General features: G+C 36.5%; 2 long non-coding RNA genes across 2 annotated transcripts; one reads left to right on the forward strand and one right to left on the reverse strand.

Moving 5' to 3' along the window:
* Positions 1 to 220: 220 nt before the first annotated feature.
* On the reverse strand, positions 221 to 18,037 carry LOC118762732. The gene is made up of 3 exons (XR_004998483.1): positions 17,907 to 18,037; positions 17,191 to 17,196; positions 221 to 230 (listed from the first exon to the last, which is right to left on the reverse strand). It is a non-coding gene; the product is annotated as an uncharacterized LOC118762732 (long non-coding RNA).
* Positions 4,699 to 19,739, forward strand: LOC118762733. The gene is made up of 3 exons (XR_004998484.1): positions 4,699 to 4,711; positions 11,303 to 11,305; positions 19,598 to 19,739. It is a non-coding gene; the product is annotated as an uncharacterized LOC118762733 (long non-coding RNA).
* The last annotated feature ends 6,725 nt before the right edge of the window (positions 19,740 to 26,464 follow it).

Raw genomic sequence — 26,464 nt, forward strand, 5'->3', positions numbered from 1 at the left:
TGTGAATTCTCTACCTATATATATATATATATATATATATACATACATGCGTACATACATGCATACATACATACATACATACATACATATATGCATGCATGCATACATACATACATACATACATACATACATACATATACATATATATTTATAGCAATTACAGTTTGCCCACCTAGCCAGTGCATTGACATCATTTGAAAGCTACTACATTGTGAGGAAGGGCATTGTGACTAGCGGTGCATAACAACATTCCATTGTCTGGTCAATAGAGTGATACAGTGATATAACAATTACAGTGTAGAAGATATATAACTGGCTGTTGAAAAACTCAAAAACCATTAACTTTACTCAAACATTTATTATTTGATCTCAGAATTTTCACTGCATTGGAGTCACATCAGTGACAAAGTCACACATGTTGTGACCAAAACTTTGAGACCAAACAATAAATGTTTAAGTGAAGTTAACAGTCTTTGTGCATTTGTGAGATTTTGAAGGGTTGATATATGTATGTATGTGTGTGTGTGAAAGCACGTGGATTAGTGGTTAAGACATTTGGCTCATGATCGTGAGTTCAATTCCCGGCGACACACTGTGTCCTCTAGCAAGACACTTTATTTCATGTTTCTCCAGCACACTCAGCTGGCAAAAATGAGTAGTACCTGTATTTCAAAGGGCCAGCTTTGTCACACTTTGTGTCATACTGAATCTCCCTGAGAACTACTTTAAGGGTATACGTGTTTGTGGAGTGCTCAGCCACTTGCATGTTAATTTCATGAGCAAGCTGTTCCATTGATTGTATCAGCTGGGACCCTCATTGTTGTAACCAATAGAATGCTCAATTCATATATTTATAACAATTAAAATTGGAAGGTACCGTATGAGTGAAAATATATAGGGAAAAGGATTCGAAAATGCAGAGGTCTTTTAAAGACGTTTATTGACTTGAATGGTTTCACTTTTTTTTTAAAGTAAATTGCAAGGCTTTGTGTAGCCTTTGTGGTGTTAAAATTTAATTAACATAGATATATTAAAATACAGTGATAGAGTCTTTAACAATGATAAGAAAATGTTAAGAGAGGCTTTGTGTTTAAACAAACCCTTATACACCCAAAGAAGCCTAACTAGCAAACAGAGAGATCCAATTTTCTAGAAAGTAGCACTTGAAATGGATACATTTAGAAAATTTTGTATTTATATAGAGTCTGATGAGCTGTCCACAGGGTTTTGCTTTGTGGGTACGAAACCTTAGGTAACTCTATATCCAAGATATAAAATGTTGATGTAATAATTACTGCTCTGTTCTTTAGAATGTGCTTCTTTCTGATACATGCTTTTTTATTAACTATATATATATATACATACAGGGTGCATAAGGTATTTGTGGGCATACCTTTTTTGGGTCATTGCTGCATTTTTTGCTAACTCTGTATAATCTTTGTTTCATAAAATAATATTGGCAAACCCTCAGCTTATTCAAGAAATGAAGAGGCATGCTGTTATTGTGGTTATAAAGGTATAGCAATTTAGAAACGTCTTGACTTTAGAAAGTTGCCAGATCTTTCATCTACAAAGTTTGTAAGGAGCTAGAGACTGAAGATGGAATCGTATCACTCGTATCAAAGCATAAAAAGCATTCTAACCACTCTGAAATCATCAGAACACCTGGATTTATCCAGTAAGTTCAACAGACCATTGATTACAATCCCAGAAGGCCATGAGTTCAGTTGCAAAAGATCTCCATTTGTCAGAAGGAAAAGTCAGAAATGTTGTCCACAAAGACATCTTATATGATGAGGAAAGGTCAATTTGCCAGAAAAAGCAAAAGAAAATCACTACATCAAATCTAAAAGGCTCTTAAACAAACTGAAAAATCCAGCAGAAGATTTCATTTGGTTTTTCTCAAACGAGAAAAACTTTGACCAAGATCAAAAAGTTAGCAGAAAAACTGACAGATGGTTACGTGCAGACCCTTCTGAAGTTCCAAGTGTTATGCGTACAAAATTTCCTGCAACTGTCATGGTTTTAGGGGTTGTCAGTATTTTACTTGTTTCAGTTATTTGTGACTGCTGCCATGCTGGAGCACTGCTTTAAAGAGGTTTTAGCCAAAGATATCAACTCCAGGACTTATTCTTTGTAAGCCTAGTACTTATTGTATCAGTCTCTTTTGCCAAACCACTAAGCTATGAGGACGTTAACACACCAACATTGGTGATGGTGTGTGTGTCTGTGGGGGGTGCACACACACACACACACATAAATAAATATACATGCATATATATATATATATATATGTATCCAGCTGTGGAAACCATTACAAAACAGACATTGGAGATCGTGCTTTCGTCTGGCTCATTGGTTCCTCTTGAGTTGTCCAACTCCTGTCAACATGAAATAAAAGGGATGTTAAACAACAACAACAACAACATCGATGATGATGACAATGACAACAATGATGATGAGGAGTTGGAGGAGTAGGAGGAAGAGGAGCCTGTGGGGTCATGGCTAGAACACATTTAATCAGAGATCTGTTCAACCATTGATGACTTGGAAACTTAAATAACAAAAAACAGCTTCAAAAGAAATATCGGTATAACTCCAAGTTTCCCATACAATACTGTTATTAGATATCAGCACAACATTTAGATCTATAGCGATGTCGATTTTCTAATATTGATATGGGAATGAGGAAGGAGGTAAATAAACATTGATTTCTTCTTGGGGAAATCAGAAATGAGATGATAAACGAGCAGAAATTAAAATTGCAAGATGAAGGAAATTATTATATATGATTAATATCAATGATTTACCTAATATGTACAGAGCAGATGATATATTATAATGAAAATAAGGGTTTATGTATTATGCATTATACATGTTTGTGTGTATATTTATATATACATATATATTTACATTTATATGTATGTATGTGTGTTTATATATATATATATATATATATATATATATATATGCATGTATGTATATATATTTATATATGTATATATAGATAGATAGAGAGAGAAAGAGAGAGAGAGAGGTAGGTAGGTAGATAGATAGATATATAGATAGATAGATAGATAATGGCATACATGTAACATATAGTAATATATATTAACCATTCAGTCGTGCTGGTTCTGTATCTTGACAAAACTGAGACCCTTAAAGCATTATGTTTACATCCAAATGCACTAAACTAGGCCCTGCACCTAATCTGCCCTTATCAAGCCTTCCCACCCTCTCCTCTCATCTTCCTATAATCCATCCCTCTATTGTTCCTCAAACATCTGGCAGTGTTTCTACTGCTGGATGCCCTACTAACGCCAACCACACTGTGAGTGTAGAGGGTGCTTTTTACATGCCACTGGCACAGGTATCACAACTATAATTTCCATTTGACTTTCATTTTGATGTTGATGTACTTGACTGAATAGGTCTCCTCAAGCACAGCAGGTCACCCTACAATCCAAGATACTTTTGAATGGGTTGGGGCTGGTTATGTGATACTGTTGTAGGATACAGCCATGAACTCACTTTATCTGCTGGGGCTTCACAGTTACAGCATATCTCCAGAGGTCTTGGTCTTTTACCAACATTCGAAGGTCATGCTTCGCCACCTCATCCCATATATATATATATATATATATATATATATATAGAGAGAGAGAGAGAGGGAGAGAGAGTGTGAGTGTGTGTGAGAGTAAAGATTATTTACCAACATAATGTAGCAGTCCTGGTTTGGATGATTGTTACTGTTATTTAGCCCCAGGAAACATCATCTTCAGCTGGCTATCAATGCACTATCTACGTCATTATGTTTTCAAACAAGGGACTTTAGTGCCACCACTCAGCTCTAAAGCAATATCAAAGGTTTTCTGTGTCATTTCCTTTCATCAGCCCAGAATAACTGCTCTGCTAGAGATGATGCAATATATATATATATATAAGGGTAAAGACCCCCTTCGGTCATGAATGACCATGGGATTGCACCTAGAAAGTTACCCTCCTAGACACAAGTCCGGGCAAGGTTGTTTATGGAAGACCAGCAGTCGCCCATGCATACCGGCCTCCCCTCTCCACGCCACCAGTGTTAACCAAGGGAAAGACAGCTTGGCACTAGTGACGTCGCAACTCATTTCTACAGCTGAGTGAACTGGAGCAACGTGAAATAAAGTGCCTTGCTCAAGAACACAACACGCAGCCCGGTCCGGGATTCGAGCTCACAACCTCACGATCGTAAGCTCGACGCTCTAACCACTGAGCCATGCGCCTTCACATATATATATATATATATATATATATATATAGAGAGAGAGAGAGAGAGAGAGAGAGATTGGAGCCTGGTGCAGCCGCTGGCTCTCCGGGCCTCAGTCAAACTGTCCAACCCATGCCAGCATGGAAAACGGACGTTGATGATGATGATGATGATAACTTCTACTGCATATATCCAGCCATAGAAACCTTACTATATAACAGACAATGGAGCCTTGTGTGGCTCCTGGCCCTACCAGCTTCAGTCAAACCATCCAACCCATGCCAGCATGGAAAATGGGTGTTAAATGATGATGATAATCAAATACACACACAAAGGTGAGTCAGAATTTATACAACTTTTATTTTCATTACTTTTTGGCTCACCTTTTGTGTGTGTGTGTGTATTTATACATTGTTTTGGTTTCGGGCCAAGTAACAAATCTGTTTACTACTAAGGACAGTAAACAAGAGAGTAGAACAGATATGTATGTATATATGTGAATGTCAGTGTGTATGAATACAAATGTATACATATATATATGTATGTATATGTCTTCAGTGTGTATGTATGGTCCCAGGTAAAAACCTTATTTAAGTTCATTTTGATGGGAGATGAGGTCCCGGTTTTACTTTATAACTTTACCATCTCACGTCATCATCATCATTTAAAATCATGATCACCACCATCGCTGCTGCTACCACCACCGCTGCCACCATGACCACCACCATTAATATGTCTTTCTCCTTTGCTACTCTACCTCCAACCCCTCCATGTTTATTGTTCCATGGCAAGTCTTTGGAATCAGTGAACTTGACACAGATGTATGTACATAAATGTATGCGTAAGGAGGAAGTATTGTTATAGATCAGTTGTGTGTGTGTGTGTGCGTGTGTGTGTGTGTGTGCGTGTGTGTGCGTGTGTGTGTGCGTGTGTGTGTGTGTATGTGTGTGTGTGTGTATGTGTGCGTATATGTATGTTTTTTGTTTCAGAAAGTAAACTTCTAAAGTGTTTGGTTTTGTCTCTCTTTGCTTGTGTGTGTGTTTGTGTGTGCATAGATGTATGTGTGGAGGCACACGGCCTAGTGGTTAGAGCAGCGGACTCGTGGTCGAGGGATCGCGGGTTTGGATCACAGACCGGGCGATGTGTGTGTTTATGAGTGAAACACCTAAGCTCAATGCGGCTCCGGCAGAAGGTAATGGCGAACTTCTGCTGACTGTTTCGCCACAACTTTCGCTCACTTTTTCCTCCTGCATCTTGCAGCTCACCTGCAACAGACTGGCGTCCCATCCATGTGGGGAACCTATGCGCCAAGGAAACCGGGAAACCGGCCTTAATGAGCCAGGCATGGCTTGAGAAGGAACAAACAAACATACATGTATGTGTGTGTGAATTTTCAGAGTGAGACAGGTTTGAGTTTGTAATGTGTGTTTGGAATTACAGATATATATGTGTGTATAAATGTGTGTTGTGCCTGTGTATATGTAAGTACAAAAGATTTTGTTATGTATACATGCATACACAAACGTATATAAGGATATATTTGTAAATATATATATATATATATATATGTACTTGGAATGACCAATTTTAAATACAGTTGGTTTTTACTCATAAGGTATTGGAATCTTACCCATATACCATTCTGCCTAAAAAATGGATCTACAAATTCGATATCCCCACATATCACACATCTATTTTCTTTCCTCCACCCCACTCTCTATTTTGTATCCTAACTATTACTTAACTACCCTCTCACACCATCTCTGATGAAGGGATATAATAAATAAATATCCTGGAAACAGCTGTAAGACCTTATATCTATAAATGTTCTAATATCTACACAGCCTTGGTTTTTTTATCTCATTACACAAAAATTCTTATATACACACGCTGACATATGACCAACACTGAACCCCTTATTCACAAAATCACAGAACCTGGGACTTAACTATGGTCTGTCTATAGCACTTATCCAGCATTACCTGACACCTTTGGGTCTCAATGACACCATTACCTCTTATATATATATATATGTTTTTGTTTTTCAAATTCGTTTTTAACATAGAAAAAGCCTGTTTCCAAATCAAGCCCATGCTCATACTATTTGGCTGGTTTAGAGGTAAAAATTTCTCTGCACCTGTTGAATCTCCAGTCATTCAAGAAATGAGCTATGGTTTGGTGGAGGTGGTAAGCTGATGGTGCAAGGTCTGGACTGTAGGCAGGATGAGGCAGCACTTCCAGCCCATCAAACTCTTCAAGTTTGCAATTGGTCACATTGGCAGTATGTGCTGGGGCATTGTCATACTGTAGGAATGTACATCTTCAACTGTCTAATTCTGGGTAGCAGGCTTTCAAAGTTTCATATACTCACTGCACTTGTTGAGCATAAAATTTACTGTTCACAGCATGACCATTTGTGACAAGCTCAAAGTGCAACACTCTCTTAAAATACCATGAAGCTCACATGACCTTCTTTTCAAGCTGCCTTTGACAACAGGTGCTGAAGCCTGGCTGATATGAAGCCACTGATTTCTATTATTAGGATTAAGAAAATAGATCCATTTTTCATCCCCAATTACATCGATGCCAAAAACAGACATCTTGAGGATTTGCCAGTAGTTATTTATGAATGTTCACACATCATTGAGCCTGGTCATTAGTCAGTTCACAAGAAGCATCATGACACCATCAGTTCACAAGGCTGAGCTTATGGAGGTGTTGCTTGAGAGTACTTTGTGAAGGTCAGAGTTCTGCCAACAATGTATGAGTGATTGCACTTGGCCGTTGTTCAACCATTTCAAGCAAGGCCTCATCTTCCACAGCAAGGAAATTGACCACGTGGTGGATAGGAAATCGGTTGGGTTGTTGGAGGAGAAGTAGGAAGGGGTGGTATTTGCAATTATGTAATTGTATATGTGTGTGTGGATGTGCTCTTATAGTTTTGCATGCATGTCTGTATTGATGAGAGTGTGAGCATCTGTACATGGCATGCATGCCCACACATACACATGAACGAACATGCGCGTGCATACACACACATGCATATACATGTGCATGCACACACACATGCATATTCCTTTGTACAGGGTGGCCCAAAAGTAGGTCTACAGTCATTCAACTATCTCTTTTGCATTCATATATTAACAGTTTAGATCTTAATTATAAAAATATGAAACCATTATTCTATGCTATTTTAGTTAATTGTAAGATAGAAATTTAAATGTAATAAAATGAGTGCATTTCCTGGGAGTATCTTCTCTTAAAGTCATTGGCTGTCATACCCTAGTAATGCAATCGTGTAAGGGTAGCTCTGTATGCTATGGTCCTTGAAATGAAGGATCTTTCTAGAGTGTACATAGTGGGGTTTTGGCAGTTGTAGGTTGAGGTTGGGGGTGGTGCAGGTGAATTTTTACATCTGTTGTTGTGTGCAATTTTAGATGTGATGTTTAGATGCGATGTCTAAGCAGGATTAGCTTACATTGACATTATGGAGATTGAAGAGTTTACATCACTTTTGTCCTCTTGGAAAGTGTTTCCTAATTATCTAGGGAAGCCCCTAGTATCTAGGGGCTTCCTTAATTAATGACAGGAAGCCCTCTAGATACGTTAGTGGAAACTTCTATGTTGAAAGGGGGGTTATACCATATGATTTTCCTTTTCCTAATCCTTTTGGGGATGTATACTGTTTCTTCATAAGGTATTATGTACAGGTATTACTTGCCTGAATTCAGATCTAAGGTTGTATCCAAGAAATCGACTGTAGTCAGGTTGGTGGAAACCATTATGGACACCCTCAAGAGACATACCCACCCACATAGGTCGGCCCTCTATAGGGACGATGGCCTGACTATCTTGTGCCAGATGAATGGCCATGCCATAGACAGGTTTGGGAAGGACTTGATAGAAATATTTAAGGGGCTCAGCCTGTCCATAATGGTAATAACAATCAATTTATGTCATTCAAATTCAAACTGGCTGAAGACTAGCATCACACTTGAAACTTGGAGTACCAATAAATTTGAATCAAACTGTTTTGATCCATACATGTAACTCCCAATAAATTTGTCGAGTGCCCTTCTTTTGTTTGTACACTCACTTGTGTGTGTGTGTGTGTGTATATATATATATATATATATATATGATTACTGAACTAGTGTATCACAGCAGAAATCTGGAAGGGAAACATTACAAAAAAAGCTGTTCATAGTTGTTTGTCTTATACTTCAGATTGATCATAACATTAACATGAAGTATAACTTCTCTAAGACTCATGATCATTACATCACGTCACATTTTGTAGATTATGCTTTTGTAATCCAAGAGCAGAAGATAATTACAAATTATCTAATGAACAAAAGAGACAGTGAAGCCTTAAAATTTCCAAGATGAGACTAAAAATGTCAATTATGTCACATTTCTGTGGAAGCTATTACATGTGATCATTAACTGCGCCAAAACGTTATTATGATGGAGGTGGTTGTGTAGTAAGAAGTTTGCTTCTGAACAACATGGTTCCAGGTTCAATCCCACTACTTGGCACCTTTTGCAAGTGTATTCTACTATAGCCCTAGACTGACTAAAAGCCTTGTGAGTGGGTCTGGCAGACAGAAACTGAAAGAAACCAGTTTTGTGTGTGTGTGTGTGTGTGTGTGTGTGTGTGTGTGTGTGTGTGTGATACTGTCTCCTTTTTTTTTGTTTTTGACATCACATCAGTGTCACTGTCATGAAAGCAGTGTCCTTCATTTCTAATATTCTGTAAAAAAAATCATTTTTAATCATGAAGAAATATTACTTGGAGACATGTAGGGCTAGCTACAGAAAGGGTATCTAGAAAATCGACCTCAACAAATTCTCTCTGATTCATGCAAGATCCTCACTTTTTTTATGACCATAAACTGCAAAGTTGCATGTTAAGCAGGAATTTTTCTTCAGACCAGAAGTGTTGACCCAAATGTTTGCGATGGAACAGACTTCGTTAAAGTTAATCCGACTGATCCTCAATGCAAAATGTCGCTTTGCAAAAAAAAAAAATAACGGCCAAATGTCCATTAAATCACACTCATCCATCTTAAAAAGGACACATTAGATTCTGTAATGTATTGTAAAAAATAATAATAATAATAATAATAATAATAATAATAATAATAATAATAATAATAATAATAAATAAATAAATAATAAATAAATAAATAAAAATTACAGGAAGGATATGAATGGAACATCTTTGATCACAGATCTGACTGATCTGAGCAGACCATGTGACTACAACAAGAAATATCAACAACAGCCACAGCAGCGTCGAAGAGAAAGAGAGCAAAGAGTAAAAAAGAAATAGAAGAGAATAAAACGAAAACAATAGATAAATCAACAAATAAAAAATAAAATAACCCAAGTAAAAAGAAGGTTCCTTTGTTGTACTTGTTTCACAATTCATTTGATCTGAGGTCGTATGTTTAAACTAAAACAGTTACATCGTCACTGATTCATATTGGCCATTTTCAAACACAGATTTTGTTTTATTCACTTATAGTTTTTATATTATCGATTAGTTTACATATGATATATGTACGAACTCTTTTCATTGTGTACATTTACGATCTGATGATCACTGATACTCTCTCAATTTCATTTGTACAAAATAATACAGGCAACGTAGAGTATAATCGGTGACCAGGTCATAAATGTACAAAGACCGGCTTAGATTTCTATGTTATCGTAGACTTCTGAAGAAGAGCAATCTTATGTAGTTTGGCTTTACCAAAATGCGACTGTAATAATTAAAAGGAATGATAAGTTGATACGATCTATCTATCTATATCTATCTATCTATCTATATCTATCTATCTATCTATCTATCTATCTATCATCTATCTATCTATCTATCTATCTATCTACTTATCTATCTATCTACTTATCTATCTATCTATCTATCTATCTATCTATCTATCTATCTATCTATCTATCTATCTATCTATCTATCTATCTATCTATCTATATCTATCTATCTATCTATCTATCTATCTCTATCTATCTATCTCTATCTATCTATCTATCTATCTATCTATCTATCTATCTATATCTATCTATCTATCTATCTATCTATCTATCTATCTATCTATCTATCTATATATATATATATATGTATATATGTATATATATATATATATATATATATATATATATAATATATATATATATATATATAATATATATATATATATCAATCTATCTATCCATCTGTTTGTTTGCTTATCCATCTGTCTGTCTGTCTGTCTGTCTGTGGATATGTATACCTGCGTGTGTGTGTGTGTGTGCGTGCGTGCGCGCATGCGTGCACATACGCGCATGCATATACAGATATACTGTTGGCATCCTTTTGTCTCGGGAGATAATGGAGTTGCGCATAAACTAATCCAGTCTGGTTTTTACCTTTCATGTCCTCTCCAGTTCTGCGCAGGCCTGGGCTAGATGTAAGAAAATCCTGGGCAGCCCAATCATCAGGATTCCTCTCTCGACCTTACTGACGTAGTCCAAAGGAGTGCAGAGCATTATGTTTGGCACCAGCTTGGTTGCAGGAGCTGCTGGAAGAGTGTTGAGTTGAATACTAAACCACCTACGGGGCTCCAATCCGGATTTCTTTGAAGGTTGTCTCCTTTCCGTAACCCTGGATGGGGGCCCATACCGTGTACTGTCAGCTGGAGCCAGCTGAGCCCGGGACTCGTGTCAGGCAGGGTCATCACTCCTTGAAGTAGTGAAGAAAATCACTACCCACTACGTAATACAGATATAACAAAACAAGAAATTGGAAATACTTTTGGTATTTTTTATTCACCATTACATGTGTTTCATTTGCTAATAGGAATTACAAAGATTTTATATATCTATCGAACATGTAGAACTTTGTAATTCCTAGTAGCAAATGAAACATGTGTAATGTTGAATAAATAATACCAAAAAATTTCTAGTTTCCTTTGTAAATAATATTTCCAGAATTTTCAACTTTAATATGTACATTGCACATACACAGCAACAATATAAACTATATATTAGATTGTGATAATTGAATAAGCAGGTGTTCTTCAAGAGGAAATAACTGGGATTTACCCAACTACCTACATAATATATACATAATAATAATAAAGGGTAAAATTAATTAATCAATTAATAATCAATAATTTTACCAAGTAGTTCAGTATGTGAAAAGAACCATTATCAGTAACCTTATACAAAAATTCTATAATTATAAGTATAATTATAATTAAGGTTCAGCAAAAATTGCTTCACCACATACTAAAATTTAGAAATAACAGTCAAATACTATTCCACAACCATAAGATATCTCCCAGACAGTAATACTCTCAACTCACGTAGTAAAAATATGATTTTACATCTTTTTACACCTCTTTAACCCAGGAACGCGTATATAGTTAATCAAAGCCAGGTGGATTCGTTATTTTTTTCTCTTTACCTGCGTATGTGGTGAAGCAATTTTTGCTGAACCCTAATTATAATTATGCTTATAATTATAGAATTTTTAATATATACATATATAATATTTATACGCATATGTGTGCACGCATACACACACCTGGGTGAAAAATAATTGCTGTTCTTGTTATTCTAACATTTGATATTTATATCAGTTCAGATACGTTTGGGATATATCTTGTGATACAATATTTTATAATATTTGATGCTTATTTTTGGAATAAACTTTTAGGTAACCATGATCATGTAATATACCATTTTGAAGCTTTCATTGTTCTTATTTTATGACAGACCAAATGCTTAACAGCATTTCTTCTGAGTTCAAATACTGTCAAGGTTGACTTTACTTTTCATCCTTTCGGAGTCAATAAAAATAAGTACCAGCTGAGCACTGGGGTTGATATGATCAATTGCCTGCTTCATCAGAAATTGCTGGCCTTGTGCTAAAACTTGAAACTTAGGATGGTGAGTTGGCTGAATCATTAGAGTGATGGATCATTAGAGTGCTCCAGCATGGCCACAGTCAAATGACTGAAACAAGTACACGAGTAAAAGAGTAACTGTTCAACATTTATACTATAATTCAAAGTCAAAAAAGTTCAATTAATGAACAACTCGTAAGTGGCATCAATATATAATATGCAGGTGTGGCTATAGGTGCAGGAGTGGCTGTGTGGTAAGAAGCTTGATTCCCAACCACATGGTTCCGGGTTCAGTCCCACCGCATGGCACCTTGAGCAAGTGTCTCCTACTATAGCCTCAGGCCAACCAATGCCTTATGGGTTGATTTGGTAGACGGAAACTAAAAGAAGCCTGTCGTATATATATATATATATATATATATATATGTGTGTGTGTGTGTGTGTGCGTGCGCGTGTGTCTGTGTTTGTCCCCACACCATCGCTTGACAACCGATGCTGGTGTGTTTAGACCTTTGTAACTTAGCGGTTCAGCAAAAGAGTCCGATAGTATAAGTACTGTTGAAAGAAGGGTGTCATATATATACATATATACAAGGGTATCATATACATACATATGTATGTATGTATATGTTTGTGTGTCTGTGTTTGTCCCCCGCACCATTGCTTCATAACCGATGTTGGCGTGTTTACGTCTCCGTAACCTAGCAGTTTGTCAAAAAAGTGCAATAGAATAAGTACTACGCTTGCAAAGAATAAGTGCTGGAGTCGATTTGTTCGACTAAAGGCGGTGTTCCAGCATGGCCACAGTCAAATTTCAAGCAGGGATATAACAAAAGTTTTCCATTAAGATTTGTAATTAAATTAATTAGTAAGGTTAGTAACTATAATGAATTTGCCATTTTCGTTGAGTGTGCAACGCATACCTAGCACAGTTGGAATATACGCTCCTGAAAGAATGTGACCCTCATATCTTTAAAACTTAAATAATGAAATTTAAATAAAGGCTTTAGAATCAAAGGAAAATAACTTGCACACAGGATAGTGGTTTAACTGATAACACATCGCACACAATAAAATCATTCAATACCTTCTTTCATAGACCTACACGTTTTAATATTTACACCCATGTTGGCTATATTGATCAATGCACGTATATGAACACAATTATATGCACAAATCACATACTCGTCGACAAGTACAACTATGGCCAATACATCCTGGTGAATAAAATAAATGGGTAATGAAATAAGGGTGCAATAAATAATTAATGAAAAATGAATAAATAGATAAATAATTAAGCGCATGTTTATTATTTAGGCTTATTCACGCCATAGTGTATACCTTTGCTTATGTATCTTTATTCATTCAGCTATATTTGACTCTTGGTTCATGCTTGCATAGACACACATGCTCATAAACTGTACACATATGTAGTTGGTACATATACTTCTACGGTATATGCTGGCGAAAGTATATCCTTAATATAGCAAAGACCACAACCCGAAGACAGGCTGTTCTCTTCAGGGCTGGAAAATATTATTTCAGTTCCAATATTTGCAGATATTATACAATGCTCAGATGAAGTCCACAATGGAGTATTGCTCCCACGTCTAGGAGCTTATTGCTGTTGCTGCACGCAGACATCTCAAGTTAGATTGGTATAAAATGGGTCGCAGGCTTTCTTCTATTTCTGTTCCACAAGTTTGCTGTCTCCTCTGTCTACCGTTTCTATCACTACTACATTGGTCTCTGTTTCTTCAAATTCACTCATGCCAATTCCACACAGGCACTCCCGATCCATTCATCTCTCTTCTCATCACCCAGGTCAAGTCCACCCTAACCAGGTCCCGTACTAATCCCTACATTCAGTCCTTCCATCTCAGAGCATCAGTTCTCTGCGCATGAAGGCTTTACTGGATAGTGTGGATCAGAGAAAAAAAACTCCATCTACACATGTCATCACAGTACGATCTGACACGAAGCCACCGAACCAAGAGACGAGAGACAAATGTAGTTAATGGGTGAGCAATTTTGCCTGGAAATGAGCAAGTCAGACGCGGCTGAAAGTTTTGTTGATGTCGCAGCAACAACATTACTTTTGTCATATTTCTCAAGTGTGGGTGACAAAAGAGTAGGTCTTTGTTACGTCTGGCTTCACGAGTCATTGCCGATAGTTATTAAAGGAAAGAGATTCAACATGTTAGAGAAGGTTGTTATGAATGATAGTCTCCATAATCTTTGAGCTATTGGAAGTGATTGCTAAAGGACGATAGATGGCCGTGTCAGAATTTCACATGTTGTGGTTGGAACATTTTGTAACGTGTTTCCAGAGATCAGGATATCTTGGTAGAAAGGGAAAGACGGAGAGAGAGTGAAAGAGAAGGGGATAGATAGAAGGGGAGAAAAAGAGAGAAAGCTTAAGAGTTTGGTGAAGATAGGGGATAGCCTTATTGTACATTGAGGGCAATAGAAAGGATATTGTCAGGGCAGTAGGGAGGCATTGTTAGTTTGAAGCAACAAAGTGCGTTTTTGTAATTGATGTATTTGTGTGCATAGTGAGAGCCTTGTGGAGTGAAAAGAGATACTTTGAGAAGTATTACTTAGTGTAGCATGCTGTTGAATGATAAGCAAGGAGCAAACACGAAGGCTTTTTCCACGAGTGCACTGCTTACGAAAGCATCTTGTTGAAAATTCGAATAAACTGGGATTCTGTGAAATTTGTAGAGATTTCTTTAAGAAGGGACCAAAACGATCGGTTGCAGTTTGTAGGACAGGAAATTTTGCGGTCTGTGGGATGTACGTAGGTATTCTTCACAGTTTGGACAATGGTCTTGCAGGAATTGCAGTGTTGGGTTGGAGACGTCTAGTTGGTGTGGCGGTGGTTGGTGGTGGGATAATTGTTTCGAAGGATTGTTGGCTGTGTTCTTTGAATTGTTATGACAATGATGATGACAATTATTTGATATTGATGTTTAATGAAGGTGACGATGAGAATGCTAAAGGTAAGTGACCATAGCAATGACTGACGCTGACAACAACGACGACGACAATAGCGACGATTTGATATTGACGTTGACAATTATGAAAACTGATGATGATGATGATGATGATGATGAGGAGGAGGAGGAGGAGAATGACCATGATGAGGAAGACGATGACGATGTTGATGATGATAAACGAATGCTGTAGAAGACATGCAAGGATCAACCATGATAATGAACGGGGCGACGGCATTGTTTGGGGTGGTGTGGTAACAAGGAAATGAGCTTGATTATATTACAGCCGATAACCTGACAACGAAGATGATGACATCATTGACAATGATGGTGGTGCCGACGATGATAGTGATAACATTGATGATGATGATGATGATGATGATAATGGCGATGATGATGATGGTGATGATGACAACGACGACGATGAGAAGGTGAAGGAGGGGATAGTGGAAAGTAGTGGTGGTGATAGTGGTGATTAGTGCTCATGATGGTGTTGGTAGTTGTTAGGGTGGTGATGGTAGAGGTGGTGGTTACGACGACTGTGATTCTGTGTACAAAATGAATAAATCAAAACCCCCTTTCAAAGAAATGATTCGCCACCAACACCACACCACACCACCACTACCGTCACCATATCCTATCTACGTTCAAGCAATGATAACAATAGGCAGTATCAGAATCATTTGATAGCCGTTGTGAAACAGGACCAAATCCATAACATGTGACACACTAGATGAAACTGGGATATTCTGGTAACATTAAACCCTCGAATCCCAGCTTTTATCCTATTCTCATCGGCTTCTCATTACTCTATTTCTATTTCTTTCTTTCTTTCCCCGGACCTTAGTTTTAATAGCCGTGCCGACAAAGGGCTTTGATTTATCAATGAGGTACTGATGTATAAAACTCCTTTGTCGTATTGCTGGGTGACGGGTGATAACCATTACTCGATGTTAATAATTCACTTGATGCTTGTTGCAATACGTTCATGCATAAATGAATGCATGCATGTATGTATATACTTTAAATCAAGTGTATACTTTTATGAATACATATACAAAAGCGTGCATGCGCGTGATTATTGTATGCCCTTGTATTTCATTGTAATTCCTTCCATCATTCGGATTTATTTATGTCTTCCTTAAATCGTGTAGTTTGTTCAGGATTGCTTTGATTGATGGTGAGCTGGTGTTGGAGAAATAGAGCCTTTATTATTGTTTTTCTTTTCAATAGTGCTATTCGTTAATATAGTCATCATCAATATATACAATACGCAATGTTCATAACGTTGTTGTTTGTATGTAAAGACTTTTGGCATAAAAGCAGCGGGCAATACGTTATAATTAGTGTCCAAAGGAAATATTTTTTTTTATATGTGTTGTTGTTAAGAAGGAATATGTTAAACCAAAATTAGGTACCCTATTTACCGGCGTATAACACGCGATTCCTTTTTTAAAAATTTTTAAGTGCATCTAAAAAATTGCCCTATCTTCAAAATGGCAGTGTTACAGAAGAGAAATCGTGCACCATAGACTAGGGAGCCAGGTAGAGTTTAAGTCCGCAATGTCCAGTAATTGTTATTGATAATATTGAAAACAAACCGAATTATCAATTATTCTTAGCACAAACTCAAGAAAAATTGGATATTGTACGTCGGCAGTGAAGAGGTGACATCGTTGTTTTACACCGCCTACCTCTTGATATTATTTGAAATTAATTTAAAGATAACAATTAAGAAAAAAAAAAAAACCAAAGCAATGGAAAATAATTTTAATTTAACAATTAAGAAAAAAAACGTAAGCAAAAACTCAAAACAAAAACAAAACGAATAATTTTAGACACACGCGTAACAATTAAATTAATTTAACAATTTAGAAAAAAAAAAAAACGAAAGGCTAAAATTTAGGATTAGGGTTAGGGTTAGTGACGGGATGTCGTCTCAGTTTTAGACGCAGCAAATGATTTTAGCTCAATAGAGACAATTGATTGGTTAAAATTCGAAAAATTAAACTACGTTAAACTTACGAATTACAATTTTCTCAAGCAAGCCAAGAGAAAAAAATGTTTTATTTTGTCACATTCTACCAGTATACGAAGTTTAAAAGTGTATAACTAACTAGAAATTGTGTTGAAAACTGCCGTTCAAAAGGAAAAGATCCAACATCTTTTTCTCTTGGCTTTATTGAGAAAATTCTGTAGTTTGTAAGACATTTGTTGTTTTTTTTCTTCAATTTCTGCAATTTCAACCAATCAGTGACGTCCATTGAGGTAAAAAAAAAAATTCTGTTCCGTATGAATATGTCCCTCGTTTAAGAAACAGATTGGGTTTATTTACATTTGTAAAGAAAAAAAGATACCCTTCCCCCCACCCCTAACCCTAAAACAGATTGAAATGCAATAGATCGATACTAGGGTCATAATTATGGGTGACAATTTCATATGACACCGCTAGAAAAAACTGCCGTTCAAACCGAAAAGATCCCGATCTTCTTCAGAAACAAACAAATACACGTGCTTTAAGAAGTGATAAATACGGTTCTTATATCCAAAGATCATCCATGGCTCTATGCAACTGTTGCCGTATCACTCTTTATGAAGGAGTTCTCCGTTTCCACGGCAAAAATAATACTGCCATTACATTTTTCATGGAACACGGTGTCCTGCCGTTTACCCACAATTGTCCGACATGTAATTTTCCATGTATTTTGCGCGAGGAAACGAAAATGTGGCGTTGCTGTAAGATGGTACGACGACGTCGCCAATACAGAAGGGAGTGTGGATATTCTGAATCTTTATTGAAGAACTCCTTTCTGGAAAACACCCATGTTCCGCCTTGGAAAATATTGCTTTTCGTAAATCACTTCCTCAGCACAGCTTGGACGCACAGATTAATCGAGGAAAATCTCAGATTCTCTCGGAAAACATCTGTAGATTGGCGGTCTTTCTGTACTGAGGTCTGCCAGTTTTGGACAGAAAACAACCAAAATATGATTGGAGGAGATGGAGTTCAAATTGAGATCGATGAAACGGTTCTGGTCGGTCGAAAATATCAACGCGGCAGAATAATCAAAATGGTTTGGTTTTTTGGTGGACTGGAACGCTTGACGAGGCGAGGGCAACAGAAGGGATGCTGACACCCTCATTCCTATCATTAGACGCTACGTCAGGTCGAATCAATAATCTATAGTGACTGTTGGCGTGCGTATAGTAACTTGAGCAGCATGGGCTATACACACTTTCAGGTTAATCACTCTGAACACTTTGTGGGTCCCCATAACCCAGTTATTCACACTCAGAATATTGAGCGTTTATGGGGAAACCTGAAAAAATGCATTGTTCGTCCCGGAATGAGACCGAAGTATCTCAAACAATATGTCGCTAGGTCACTTTTTATACGGGCCATCTCACCGCCAACTCAGCGACTCCACAAGTTTCTTTTAGAAGCTGGAAAACTCTACCTATGTTCCTGAGGACTTGGAAGAATTGTTTTTAGATGTTCAATCACCCTTAAATTTGTTTATCATGAAACGATATCCAACACATATTTATGAAACAATTTGGATAAAATTTTTACAAGTACACCTCCACGCAGTTCATAAAAAAAAACCTCGGATTTCTCGCCTGTAAATCTGGCCTCCTAATCTGCTGCAAACCCCTTATCTTTCTTCATAAAAAAGGATGGGGGAGGAAACTGGAACCCCACCTCCCTAAAATTATTTGAAAATGTGCATAAATAGGATATATATTGTACAGGCCAAAACAAAACAAAAAAAATACATAAATGACAAAACACACCTTTATACACTCACTCTCTCTCCGTCTCTTTCCATAAAAAAATCGAAGAGTACTTGTTACCCGCTTAAAATTTCGGCGCGAAAAATTACTATAGGACAAAACTGTTTTGCAGCTTAGGTCTTATATATCCTGGGATCTATATATCCAGTCATTTTGGAAGGTATGTAAAAGATACTGTTTTAATACACTTTGACTGGTTTCACACAAACACTAACATGGTTTTTTTTTATCCAGACTTCGTTACCACTTTGTTTATTATTGTTTTCAAAGTTCTTTGATTTTTCAGTCTAATGTAATCCACACTATAAAATGTATTTCTGCAGAATGTCATCTTAAAATATGTGTAAAGAATGGGGGCTGATGCAGTTTCGCACCTCACCTTCAAAAGTGCATTTTAAAAAAATAGCCAATTTTCAATTAACAGTTCACCAGCACTTTTCTCACGGTCACGGTAAAACAATAGTTTTTCTGTGACAGCAGTTAAATTTGCCGGATACCTTAAGCTAAGCAAAATAATGTCTTTGCCACTTGACCCTTCTAACCTCTTCTATTTCACTAATAGCTAGAATAGATATCACAGACCTCCAACGAATTCTATTGTTGGAGAAGCGAGTTGGTGAAAACTCATTGACAGCAACCATTAGGGACAGAGGGAGAAAGAAGGTTATGAGACACAACATCCCTCGACTCTATAACTTTTACTAGCTCAATTTCTTTTCTCCTACGACATCATGCTATCTCTATCTGTGGGTTACTGCTACGAGAACGTGTACACACATACAGGCCGAAATTAACTTTCCGTTTTTACCTTGCATACTTTTCCATTTACTAGTTATACATTCCAACCCGTCGTGGTTTTGGGTATATACAATGTAACGGTAAATAAATAACCTTTTCTAACCTAAACATTAACCCCTACATCTTGACCCGCAAAATTCGGATCTTGTGAATTTTCCAAAGTCCTCTCCCCCACCGTCTTGGAAAAGATTTTTCCCACAAATTTCTTTATAATCGTAATGTATGCCGTTTGAAAGGTATTTCTATAAAAGTTCATTGAAAAAAAAACCCGCCATTTTCCTAAAAGTTACGAGGGAAAAGCTCGGATCTTGTGAATTTTCCGAAGTCCTCTCCCCACTCCCTTGGAAAAGATTTTCTTTATAAATCGTAAGGTATGTCTTTTGAAAGGTATTTCTATAAAATTTCATTGAAAAACCCCCCATATTCCTAAAAGTTACGAGGGAAAACTCGGATCTTGTGAATTTTCCGAAGTCCTCTCCTCACCCCCTTGAAAAAGATTTTCCCCACAAATTTCTTTAGAATCGTAATAAAATTTCATTGTAAAAACCCCCCATATTCCTAAAAGTTACGAGGGAAAAGCTCGGATCTTGTGAATTTTCCGAAGTCCTCTCCCCACCCTCTTGGAAAAGATTTTCCCCACAAATTTCTTTATAATCGTAATGTATGTCTTTTGAAAAGTATTTCTATAAAATTTCATTGAAAAAAACCCCCATATTCCTAAAAGTTACGAGGGAAAAGCTCGGATCTTGTGAATTTTCCGAAGTCCTCTCCTCACCCCCTTGGAAAAGATTTTCCCCACAAATTTCTTTATGATAACATTAACCCTGAAATGTTGTAATCCCATTACGTTGTTTACTTTTGATAAATGTATCGTTCCATATGTATTCCTCTATACTGTCACAACATTGTACTAACTTGCAGAAAATCAAACTTTCCTCTAGAAAACCAGATAGGGTGTGTGATGAAACATCCTGAATTTGTTTTTACAAACATACAAAAGATACTTATACAACAGAAAATACAGAAACTCTTAAAATAGAATAACAAAAAGATCAATAATGTGTAGAAGTGCTTGGCGAGAAAGCAGAGACAGAGTCGAGAGTATCCTTTAGTCTGGTTGGGTATCACAACCTCTTTAGTATTGGGGACCAAGATAAAAATGTACCTAAATAGTGTTAGGAAGGGTCTTGAGTATTGGCTAAAATGTTAAAACAGGAATGTACTTGTAAAATATAGAATTTAATTGAAGCTGCAACTTTCGGTTCTATGGACGTTAGTTTTTACCAAACTTGGTGTGCTGACTTAATGTAATGAAGAAGCAGTATATTTCAAATTTCAGTTTTCAAGTTTAAGTAGTTAGGAGTTATAGAGTTTTTAATTTATTTCCACTTAGGCCCTACTTTAGGAAATATCCTCTTCCTTTCCTTTTTATTTCTGTAATGCTAAAAACTTTGACTATATTAACTGTTTTTCAGAATAGTAGGCTTATCCAACTAGTGTATCTAAAATAATGTCTCATAAGAGAAGTGCTTGTGTCACTCAAAGAAACAAAAAAAAAAAAAAAAAATCTGGACGCAGCATCTCATGCAATTTCAAGACTAACATAGGAAAAGAAGACCTGTTCCTTTAGAAGAGCATTCTTTGGAAAACAACTGCAGGATACCAATGAAACTTCAAATTGTCAGTTGCTACCTGTTCCTTGGAGGCACCATCAAAGGAAGGAAAGAAAGAACAAAGGAAATTTCGAAAGAAGTAACCTTTTTTTTGTAGCAAAAGATTAAATTTCCCATATTTATCAATTCAAAATGTGCAAGCAAAAGTAGAAGTGCTGAATACTTATGATGTGTGTAAAATGAGGAAAATACAATTCATTGAAAGGAATTTTTGACATCACAAGGGAAAACGGTGAATGGCTGTGCAGTGAGGATAGAAGGTTATATGATCTTCAAATTGAAAGCAAGGGACTGGTTGGGTATGCAACTGTAAAGGCAGCCAATTCCAAAACTATCCATCCATCCAAAAGAGGAAAAGTGTCTTTAATGCCAACTTCAACCAGAGCAACTCCAGTGTCATTGTCAACGCCTGAAGCAGAACCTGAAAGCGAATGTCAAGTGTCCAAAAAATCAGATGAAGAATCCACACAAACAAGGAGAAAGTATAGCAAAACTGGAACTGCAACCAAGTTAGTAATATTTTCCAGGCTATCAACCCAAAAAGCAGCAACAGTTTGTCAACAATTATCTCAAGAAGGAATCAAGTCGAGACTCCTTCCCAATTTGGTATTTACAGATTGACTATCAAAGAAGCTGTTAAACTAAAAAAGAAAATGAAGAAAACACTACATTTAGAAAACTGATCTTTGCATTTTGACAGTAAATGTATTGATGACCAAGAATGCCAAGTACTTGTTTTAAAGAATGATCAGTGAGTTAGAAGCACTCCAATTACCAAAGGAAAAGCCGACACTGTTGTGAAAGGAATAACAACAGTTTTAGATGAATACAATTTATGGAACTGTGTGAAGATGATTGTCGCTGATATGAGTGTGAACACTGGGAAAAGAAATGGCATTGTCATTCAGTTGCAAAGACTGTTTGCTCAAAAGGGTTTGAAAGAACCACAGTTTATTGGTTGTCAGCATCATATACTTGGTAGAGTTCTTCATGTTGTAAAGGAGAACGGACTTGAAGGAAAAAAGTCATCTTCCAGTATTGAATATATATATTTATCTCAGAGCTTCTAAGTAATTACGAGAAACTCCAGGTTAATTTCAACAATGGTTAAGAAAAGATTACTGAATCAGCAGGATGGCGAGAAGACATGAAATTTCTATTTAATTTGATCAGAGTTTTTCGTTCCTTTGAAGAAATCGTAAAATTTCTAATTCTGAGATAAATGTATATTCAATATTGGGAAATGACTTTTTTTCTCCAAGTTCGTTATCCTTTACAACATGAAGAATTCTACCAAGTATATGATGCTGACAATGCAAGATAGAATTCTTGAGCAATACTAGCTCTTTTGGCATTTGTTCTTCTATCAGTGAAAAGAGTTTTGCTTCTCAATGTTTGTCGATTCATCTATTACAGCTGGGCAGATTTTTGGTTTAATGGCCAAATGTTCAATGTGCATGAATATCAGAAGTTATGTGGTAGCCTGCAAGTTCATAAAAAAGCATTGAACTCTGTAAAAAACAGTAACCGCTCGACAACGTAAAGTGTATTAGCCATCTGAATGTGGCTAGCCACTGGGGGTGGGGTATGTATCACTTAGGTTTTCGAGGGAGGATGACCTCCCTTTGCAAATAACACAAGGGCACTGAAATTGTGTCTAAGGCCAGCTGGTGACGTTGATCTCTTGGGGCTAAAAGCGTCAGTAACACCCCACCCCCAGTGGCTAGCCCATTCAGATGGCTAGTACACTTTACGTTGTCGAGCGGTTACTGTTTATATCTCGTTCGGAGATTTATTAATAATTTCAATTCAGTTATCTTCAAAATGTATAAATGCACTTTTATTCTACATCCCTATTGTTTACAAGGGTTTAGGTAGCTGTGGATCTGATGCCACTTAGTGATTATTGTTTAAAAAGCCCATAACTCTGAAACTATTTCAACAAGAAAGCTGAAATTTCAGGTATACTATTTCTGCATTGCACCGAGTCATCACACCAAGTTTGGTAAAAACTTGAGCAGGCATTATGAATCCTGCTAGAATTTTGCATGATTTGGGTTAAAAGTGGTGATTAGTTTCTTAAGTTAGGGGGTGACAATTTTTTATAAATAAAGCAAAATAAATGTTAGTTTGCTGACTTTTATGAAATTATTCATTGAATTACAATATAGGGTTATTAGATTGTGAAAAAGTCATAACCCTAGTGGTTACATTTTGGAAAAATTACAAAACCATAAGGTCATTGCATTCAGACAGGATCTTCATTTGCACTCTCTTGTTTCTACATTGGAGAGGCAGCAATGCAGGGGTAATACTCTATAATATCATCATCTGTGCTAGGAAGACAGTCTGGAAAGAACTCTAAACCAGTGTAAAAGTATTTTATTAAGGCTGCCACAGATTCTTGAATGGTTGCTGAAATGAGCTTATCCAGGTTTGCATTTTGTCCTTTCCATCAGCTGTTGTATGCATCTTTCACCGTTACTTTATATATATATTCTTTTACTCTTTTATTTGTTTCAGTCATTTGACTGTGGCCATGCTGGAGCACTGCCTTTAATCAAGCACATCAACCCCAGCACTTATTCTTTGTAAGCCTAGTACTTATTCTATCGGTCTCTTTGGCTGAACCGCTAGGTTAAGGGGATGCAAATACACCAACATCGGTTGTCAAGTGATGGAAAGAGTACAAATACAGACACACAAACATATGCATATATATACATATATATATACGACAGGCTTCTTTCAGTCTCTGTCTACCAAATCCACTCACAAGGCTTTGGTCAGCGCAAGGCTATAGTAGAAGATATTTGCCCACGGTGCCATGCAGTGGGACTGAACCCAGAACCATGTGGTTGGTAAGCCACTCCTGCGCTTATATATATATATATATATATATATATATATATATTATATATATATATATAATATATATATATATATATATATATATTATGTTATATTGTATTAACTTAGCCTACATGCACACACACACGCACACACATGTATATGTCTACATGAAAATTCAGAAACTTCAGATGAAATATTTTGTCTATGTATAATTGTGTGTATGTGTGCATGTCATCATCATGCAAGTAGCAGCATTCTTTTCCATCATCTGTGGAAAATGTCTAGCCAAGGAGAAATATTACCTTACTTAGAAATAAATGAGGGTTGGTAACAGGAAAGGTATCCAACCATAGAAAATCTGCTTTGGTGAATTACATCTGACCAAGCATAGAAAACTGGACATTAAAATAATGATGATGATGATGATGGTGATGATATCTTTATATATAAAAGTAAGGTTGTGTGTCTGTCTCCTACGATTTAGATTCCTAACTACTCCCAGATTTTGCGGTGCATTTTAACCAAAACCGGGTATCTTATAGTTCTGATTCATATCGAGCCCTTCTGGGTATTAGCGCGCGTCTACGATGAGTCTACGATTTAAAAAAAAATTTACCATCATTTTTTTCCATTTTAATGCATTTTTTTCGCTATTAAATAAGAGAAGTAACTCTCTAAAAATGTCTACGATGAGTCAACGATTTAAAAAAGAATTTACCATAATTTTTTTCCATTTTTAATGCATTTTTTTGCTATTTTTTGGCTATAACTCTCTAAAAATGCTTATATAGTTATTTCCCTTACAAACCCGAGCAACGTCGGGCGATACTGCTAGTTGTATTATAAAATATCTTTATTAGTAATAAAATTACCAGTGTCACATTTGAACAAGAATAAGTTGGGAAATAAGATTACAGTTGAACAAAAATTCACAGCTATGGTTTTTATTATTGATGATAAGCCTCTTCAATAGGGAAAGACAGTGAAATAAAACTTAGTTGGAAAGAGAAGAGAAATCCTGGAAGAAAAGAAATTCTGGAAGATTGCGGAATGACTGCTCTTCTATAAATGTCATCATTAAGTTATCATTAACTAACTTTGAACAATAAAAAAGCCGAGACAAGTGTTGAGTGGTTTGCAATATTATTCATATTTATAAGGCGGTCGGCTGATAGAATATTTAACACACTGGCCAAAATGCTTATGTTCTGAGTTCTAATTCCACCGAGCCTGATTCTACCTTTCATCCCTTCAGGGTCAATAAAATAAGTACCAGTTGAGCACTGGGGCTGATGTAATTAACCTAAACTCTCTTCCAAAATTACTGGCCAACTGGCAGAATTATTAGAGCTCCATGCAAAATGCTTAGCATTTCATCTGTCTTTGTGTTCTGAGTTCAAATTCTGCTGAGGTCAACTTTACCTTTCATCCTTCTGGGGTTAATAAAATAAGTACTAGTCAAGTACTTGTGTCATGTAATCGACTTATACCTCCCTCGAAATTGCTGGCCTTGTGCCAAAATTTGAAATCAAAATTATTCATGTTTATACTCGAATGTTCTAGAATGTCCATCAAAAATGTTTTGTTCCAGAAATGTCATCACTATTCCTTGCAGAGAATTTGATTCAATTCAATTAAGACAAGAAGTGCAAAATTCAAATGATCTCAGTTTGTTTAATAAGCACATGTATGTGTTTGCATGCCCATACTGTATGAATTTATGTGGGTGGGTGGGTGGTTGGGTGGCTGGGTAAGTGTTGCTATGGTTGTGGATTATTAACACTTGGTGTTTAATCCATCTTGATATATTTAAATTTAAGCGAAATATAAAATGGTACTGTTGCTAAGCAAGATTACTAAAAATAGATTATTACAAATATTCAGGTTAAGTCCACAAGGGATGCAAGTCAATGAGGAACATCTGCTAGAAATAGCAGCTAACTCTCTCTTTATACCATATGTAGTCCTGGATATATTGTGGTACTGACTAAAAAGTGGGGAATTATTACAGCTTGCTGGAACATATTTGAGTATAGATCTATTGGATCAGACTTAAACCTGAAGCTAAGAATAAACCAAAAATTACTGAGCCAATTGATTTATGGGAACACTGGGGCTGATTTGCTCCATGATATCAGACCTTTGTAAAATTGCAGTTTTCTGCAAATATGAGATATATATATATTA

Source organism: Octopus sinensis, linkage group LG3 (assembly GCF_006345805.1).
Source record: "Octopus sinensis linkage group LG3, ASM634580v1, whole genome shotgun sequence".
NCBI lineage: Eukaryota > Metazoa > Mollusca > Cephalopoda > Octopoda > Octopodidae > Octopus > Octopus sinensis.